The sequence below is a fragment of the Mus caroli genome, chromosome 5, assembly GCF_900094665.2.
Source record: "Mus caroli chromosome 5, CAROLI_EIJ_v1.1, whole genome shotgun sequence".
Classification (NCBI taxonomy): Eukaryota; Metazoa; Chordata; class Mammalia; order Rodentia; family Muridae; genus Mus; species Mus caroli.
The window spans coordinates 29511909-29518936 of record NC_034574.1 but is presented as its reverse complement, the minus strand read 5'-3'; the positions used below and the strand labels follow the sequence as shown (position 1 = coordinate 29518936).

Sequence of the window (7028 nt, the reverse complement as noted above, 5' to 3'; positions counted from 1 at the left end):
TGTAGAGGGGCATCTGGGTTCTTTCCAGCTTCTGGCTATTATAAATAAGGCTGCTATGAACATAGTGGAGCATGTGTCCTTATTACCAGTTGGAACTTCTTCTGAGTATATGCCTAGGATGCTTTTTGTATTTTAAGGTCAACTGATTCTGTCTGAATCAACACATAATAGCACCAAGATTCCACAAGATTCTCACTTCAACTCAACCCCTAAATGAACAACATCCAAAGGTGTGGCTTTGAAAACAACAATGGGTAAGTCAACTGAAGATAAGCCATTTATCTCTAAAAGAACACATTTGAGCGAACTCTAATACACCCTAGCTTGTTTATATTTCAAAAATCTGTCAACCGGGCGTGGTGGCACATGCCTTTAATCCCAGCAGAGGCAGGCGGATTTCTGAGTTCGAGGCCAGCCTGGTCTACAAAGTGAGTTCCAGGACAGCCAGAGATATACAGAGAAACTCTGTCTCGAAAAACAAAACAAAACAAAAAAAATTTTAAAAAGATAGATATAGATAGATAGATAGATCTGTCATCACTGGTACAGAAAAGAATTCTACTGCTGTTGGGGGAGGAAAAAGAATATGATCAAAAATAATGTATAAAAATTAAATAAAATGTTTTTAAGAATCAATTTAATTTTTTTAAAAAGATTTATTATGAGTACATTGTAGCTGTCTTCAGACACAACAGAAGAAGGCATCAGATCCCATTACAGATGGTTGTAAGCCACCATGTGGTTGCTGGGAATTGAACTCAGGACCTCTAGAAGAGCAGTCAGTGCTCTTAACTGCTGAGTCATCCCTCCAGCCCCAATTTAAATCCTTTTAAAAATTCCATTACCACACCAATTGGGATTTTAAAATGTGTTGGATACATTTCTAGTGTTTAGGCTCTGGAGTCAGACCACCTGAGTTCGGATCCCAGTTCACTGATGTTTTAATTACTTTTCTATAGTTGTGATCAAACAGCAGACCAAGGCAGTGTATTCAAGAAAGCATCTAACTGGGTTTATGATTATAGAGGGTTAGCGTCCATTATGGTAGAGCAAAGGCATGGCAGCAAAAGCAGCACAAGCTCACATCTCCAGCAGGTAGAAAGAAGGAGCACAGTGGGACTGGGGAGGCTTCTGAAACCGCAAGCCTGCCCCCAGTGACACACCTCCTCCAACAGGGCCATACCCCCTATTCCTCCCCAGACAAACACCAACTGAGAACCCCAAGTTTGTTCAAATATAAAACCTACAAAGGCCACTCTCATTGAAACCACAACCTACTAGTTATATAACCTTAGGCCCATCTCTGCAGGCCTGCATTTCTTCATCTGCAAAATGAGCAGTGTTACTCTGTGAACTGAATAAGTAACATAAGTGTCAAAGAGGGAGATACAAGAGTCTCTAGAAGTCATGTGAAAGCCAGGCTCAGTGGTACTGATCTGTAACTACAGCACTGAGTGGAGGCAAAGACAACATTCACCATGGGATCACTGGCAGGCTAGGCTAGCCAAAACCAGGTAACTAGCCAAAACCAACTAACTAGCCAAAAGCCAGTTAAATTCTAGATGCTGTGAGAACCATCTCAGGAAAACAAATGGGGGTGGGGGGTGTGTGAGCAGTAAAGGAATACTACTATCACTGAAAGCATGCACACAAATACAGGTACACACACACACACAGACAGATAAACATGATTTCTCGTCTCTTTCCTTGCACTGTATCTAGAAAAGTGTTTATGGGCTGGTGAGATGGCTCAGTGGGTAAGAGCACCCGACTGCTCTTCCAGAGGTCCAGAGTTCAAATCCCAGCAACCACATGGTGGCTCACAACCATCCGTAACGAGATCTGGCACCCTCTTCTGGAGTGTCTGAGGACAGCTACAGTGTACTTACATATAATAAATAAATAAATATATATATAAAAAAGAAGAAAAGTGTTTATGCTTAGTAGCATTTCCCCATTTCCCCTTCTAGTTAACAACTTCAAGGCATTCGCCTTACAGGTAGACTCATCACTGCCATACTGATGGCTGTTTGTTTCCAGGATTTTACTGTTATCCATCGTGCTCCAGCTGAGCAATCACACCTTTAACCCCAGCACTCAGAAGGCAGAAGCAGGACAATCTCTAATTTAGAGGTCAACCAGGCTACACAGTCAGACCAAGCCTAAACACAACACACAACACAGCGCTCCCATTAACCTTTTATTGTTTTTTGGTTTTGGGGTTTTGGGGTGGGGGGCGTGGAGGTGGGGTTGAGACAGGGTTTCTGTGTGTATCCCTGCTGTTCTAGAACTCCCTCTGAAGAACAGGGTGGCCTCAAACTCAAAGATCTGCCTGCCTCTGCCTTTCTGAGTCCTGCCGCCACTCAGTTCCCTGTCTTTTTTTTTTTTTTTAATTCCTGTTTTGTCTGCTGTGTCTGTGTAAGGGGTTGGATCCCCTAAAACTGGAGTTACAAACAGCTGTAACTCCAGTGAGCTGCCATGTAGGTGCTGGGAAGTGAACCTGGGCCCTCTGTTAGAGCAGCCAGTGCACAGCTGAGCCATCTCTCCAGTCCCCTCAGGATGATGTTTTCAAAGATGACTTTTGTTTTTGAGATAATCTGACTATGTAGCACTGCCTGGCCTTGAACTTACTGTGTAGACAAGGCTAGCTCCAAGAGATCTGCTTGCCTCTGTTTCCCAAGTGCGAAGATGAAACACATGTGCCACCACACCTGGTCTAAGATTTGTGTGTGTGTGTGTGTGTGTGTGTGTGTGTGTGTGTGTGTGTGTGTGTGTATGTGTGTAAAATGTGTACAAGTGCCTAAGGAGGCCAAAAACAATATAGTAACTCCTGGTACTGGATTTAATGTGAATCGCCCATTGTCCAGACTAATTTTATGTCAACTTGACACAGGTTGGAGTCATTTGGGAAAAGGAAGCACAATTGAGACAATGCCCCACCAGAGCCTGTGGCCAGGCCCGGTGCGGTTTTGTGGCAGCACTTTGCACCAGTGCTTACCTCTAGGTTCCTGCCTTGCCTGAGTTCCTGCCCTGATTTCTTCCTGTGGACTGTGAAGTGGAGGTGTAAGCAAAATGAACCCTTTCTTCCCTCTCCTGCTCATGGTCACGGTGTTTTATCATGGCATTACAAACTCTAAGACATCCAGTGAAGGTGCTGGGTGACAGGACCTGATGCTAGATCCTCTGCAAGGACAGAAAGTGCTTTCTTTACCACTGAGTCACCTCTACAGCCCCAGGATCCTTTTTAAAAACACAAGATGGCTGGCCTATAGACTCTAGTCCTATATTCAAGCTGTAGTTTTTTGTTTTTTTTTTTTTTATTTATTTATTATATGTAAGTACACTATAGCTGTCTTCAGACACTCCAGAAGAGGGCGCCAGATCTTGTTATGGATGGTTGTGAGCCACCATGTGGTTGCTGGGATTTGAACTCTGGACCTTCGGAAGAGCAGTCGGGTGCTCTTACCCACTGAGCCATCTCACCAGCCCCAAGCTGTAGTTTTTTCCCCTGCTAAGCAGCACAGATTCTTGTAAAGCCAGACCTGAACATGCCCAACACTTCTAAGCTCCAAGTATCAGTAACAATGTTTTTTTTCCTTTACACATGAGGGGAACAAGTTATCAATACATCCCAGGTTACTCATATCAATGGGTTTAAACTGTACTTCTGGAAAAATAAAGATCAAGCAAACTGAACTAGACCCGTTTCCTTTCCACATGATTCCTAATTGTGGAAGGTCAGACCAAACATTAACTATTAAACAGTTCTGTTAAAGTTTAAAATCATGTTAAATTCCTATTTTAAGAAACATGATTCCGACAAACTAAAAAGGCATTGGAATATTTAATCTGTTAAGTAACCACATCTTACGTAAGATTCAATTATTATTGTGTCTGTTAGTTTGAATATCACACAGTCCAGGCTGGCCTCAAACTCAATCTATAGTGAAGGATGACCTGATCCTCTTTCGTTCACCTCCCAGATACTTGGATTACAAACCTGGGCCACCACACCCGGCTTATATGGTGCCAAAGATTGAACCTAGACTCTTATGCATGCTTGGCAAGCACTCTATTAATTGAGGTGCCACTCCAGCCCTGTTGGCTTGGTTTTTGCCCTTAGTAAGTTTTAGTTATAACAATGACTAAAGCAGTGTCCGAGAGAATCACATTGTGTATGTAGTTTATACTCAACACTAATATGCATATACAGGGCAAACTTAATTCCTTTTTTGGATTTTTTTGTTTTGTTTTGTTTTGTTTTTCTAGGCAGGGTTTCTCTGTGTAGCCCTGGCTGTCCTGGCACTCACTTTGTAGACCAGGCTGGCCTCGAACTCAGAAATCCGCCTGCCTCTGCCTCCCGAGTGCTGGGACTAAAGGCGTGCGCCACCACACCCAGCTTTAATTTTTTTTTTTTTTCTGTTTTGGGATTTCTAATCTTTCTAGATGTCTAGAAGTACATAATGTATATTAAAAGTAGAATTAACACACTTTATAGAAATCCAGCTAGCAATTGTTGAAACTGAATGCATAAATAATGACTTGTTTAATGCTTATCTCTCAAATGTGAATGTGTGTATATGGAAGAGTTTATTCAACACGGGAGAGAGGAAGGAAAAAAGAGAAATCAATATAAACAGCCTCATGCAGTAAAAATACCTGGGCACTTGTCTTAGTTAGGGTTTCTATTGCTGTCATAAAACACAAACTCAACCTGGAGAGGAAGGGGTTTGCTTCACCTTACAGCTTCTAGTCCATCATCCAGAGGAAGTTAGGGCAGGAACTCTGCAGGAAAAGAGCTGACTGCTGCAGAGGCCATGGAGGAGGGCTGCTTACTGGCCTGCTCTAATGGCTTGCTCAGCCTGCTATCCTGTAGCACCCAGACCACCTGCCCAGCAAGGGCCCCACCTACACATTGAGCTCCCACATCAATCTTCTATCAAAAAAGTGCACAACAGACTTGCCCCCTAGCCAATCTGGTAGGGGCCATTTTCTCAGTTGAGGTTCCTTCTCAAATTACTCTCGCCTGGGTCAAGTTAACATTAAACGCTAGCCAGCACAGTACCGTCTGAAGCATTTCAGTATTTAATGTCCTGACTCAACATGATTACATGAAATGAATGGTGTGTGTGTGTGTGTGTAGCAAAGCAACAAAAACTAAACAATAATATCAGATAATACCAAGAGTTAAGCGAAAACCTGAATGGTTTATGTTAAACAGATCTTAGAAAGGACACTATCCCAGTTTGCGGAATGATTAGAACTCCGAGTCGCTTCCTTTGCTGACTCTCACTAACCTACACACCCGTTAGTAAACTAACCACACCACCGGCACCGCTGCAAAACCACATCTAAACCCTGAAAAGCTGTTCTGAATGTCAACACCATTCATACTTCCTCAAAAAGCAACTTTACTATCAGGGTGTGGTGTCAACCTCAAGGTAATCCTAGAACTAGGGGCAAAGGCAGACATTTTCAGTTCCAGACCATTCTATTCTGGATTACAGAGGAAGAGACTGTCTTCAGGAGGAAAACGTACCACATATACACAACTCTACCCATCCTCAGAATTGACGAAGCACAGCAAAGCTTTAGAATTAAAATGTGATTCATACATCATTGGCTTTAATTAAAGACTGCGAGTTTTAGAATCCCACCCGCATAAAACTCACCTCCGACCTGCAACATCCTTCCTCTCTGGAGCCTGTTGAATCTACCCACGACTCCCAGCTTGCTTGCAAAGGCGACATAGCGGATCCCTTAGCAATCTAGTTCCTATCCCGACTGAGATTTCAACCCACTTTTGACAAACACACAATCTCTCTGAAATTATTGAGCAGTTATGCATACAGACAGATTTTAGCTTTGTTCTTGGTCTTTGGGAGTTTAACAACGTTAGGCCTAAAATCATGGTCAAAACAACAGCAGTTTCAGGTGAACCAAAATATTTATTTTTAAGATGGGTGTGCATAAAACAAACACAACTCATCTACCAAATACCTTGAACCAGGAACTGAATTATAAAAACGAAGTGTTTTTAGGGAGAGGTCTGAACGAAAAAACAGAGAGGAAAGGCAAGCCCCATCTCCAGGAAGTTCCACGACCACCTCATTACTACCATCCGTGGACAGAGCTGGCTTTTTTCTCTTGGGGTAGAAGGTGTCAGTTTTTAAAAGAGCCGACAAGCGGAACCCAGATGCACCTTTCCATAATCTCTGCAGTGACCAGCATTTGGGGCCACCATTAGCACAATGCTGACCCGGGAGGACCCCGAGGCCCACCGGGAAGCTCAGAGCCGAGCAAGCCGCTTCCACAGAGAACCCCGCGTCTGTCCGGGCCATCCTGGGAAGCGACGATGCAGTGTCCTCGCCCCCGCACTCGGAGGCAAGCACCTAGACCCAGGGCACCCCGCGCCGCAGCGACCTCGCCGCGCCCTCCTCAGCGCAGCAGAGGCGCCCCAGAGGCCCCGGGCCCTGCCCAGCTCTGCCCTGCCCGCCCAGCACCGCCGCCCGGGCCCTACGCCCGCTGCGGGCCCCGGAGACCTCGCCGCGCTCCCGGGCCTCACCTCCGCGGAGAATCGGGGAGAGCGCACGGCTTCCCGGGTCCGAGTGCGGCCGCCGCCTCGCCTGCGGCTCGCGCTGGGCTCCGCCCCCTGGCTGCCGCGCACCCCCCGCCGCCTGCAGCAGCCCTCGTCCTCTCCCGCCCTCAACCCTCACCCCTCTACTCGCCCCCGCCGCCAAGCTGGGTGCGGCCTGCGGCGCTGCGGCCTAACAATGCACAGCCCCATTGGTCTGAACGCCCTACCGCCGTCCAGCACTACTCTCTGTTATTGGTCAATCTTAAGCAAGGGGCAGGCCCGGAGAAGGGCGGGGCCCTGGGAGGCGGAGAGAAGGGTAGACTCCGGCCTCGGGCTGAAGGCCGTGTCACAGTAGGATTAGGGATCGCTTTGGCTGCGTCCCGGACGGCGGGCTGGTGCACCTGCTCACAGGAACGCTAGTTCTCCTACTGAGACGGTCAGACCCACAAAC

The 7028-nt window shown here is 46.0% G+C and overlaps 1 protein-coding gene across 10 annotated transcripts in view; it reads right to left on the bottom strand.

Annotated features, from left to right (window-relative positions):
- Nucleotides 1–6719, bottom strand: part of Add1 (adducin 1) — a 61608-nt gene extending 54889 nt beyond the window's left edge. For 4 of the 10 annotated variants that reach the window (XM_029477219.1, XM_021161675.2, XM_029477220.1 and 1 more), the window contains exon 1: nt 6566–6719. The gene's annotated coding sequence lies outside the window, so the exon portion shown is untranslated. The remainder of the gene's footprint in view (nt 1–6565) is intronic. The other 6 variants (XM_021161676.2, XM_021161677.2, XM_029477222.1 and 3 more) reach the window with 2 other exon arrangements.
- Nucleotides 6720–7028: the final 309 nt, after the last annotated feature.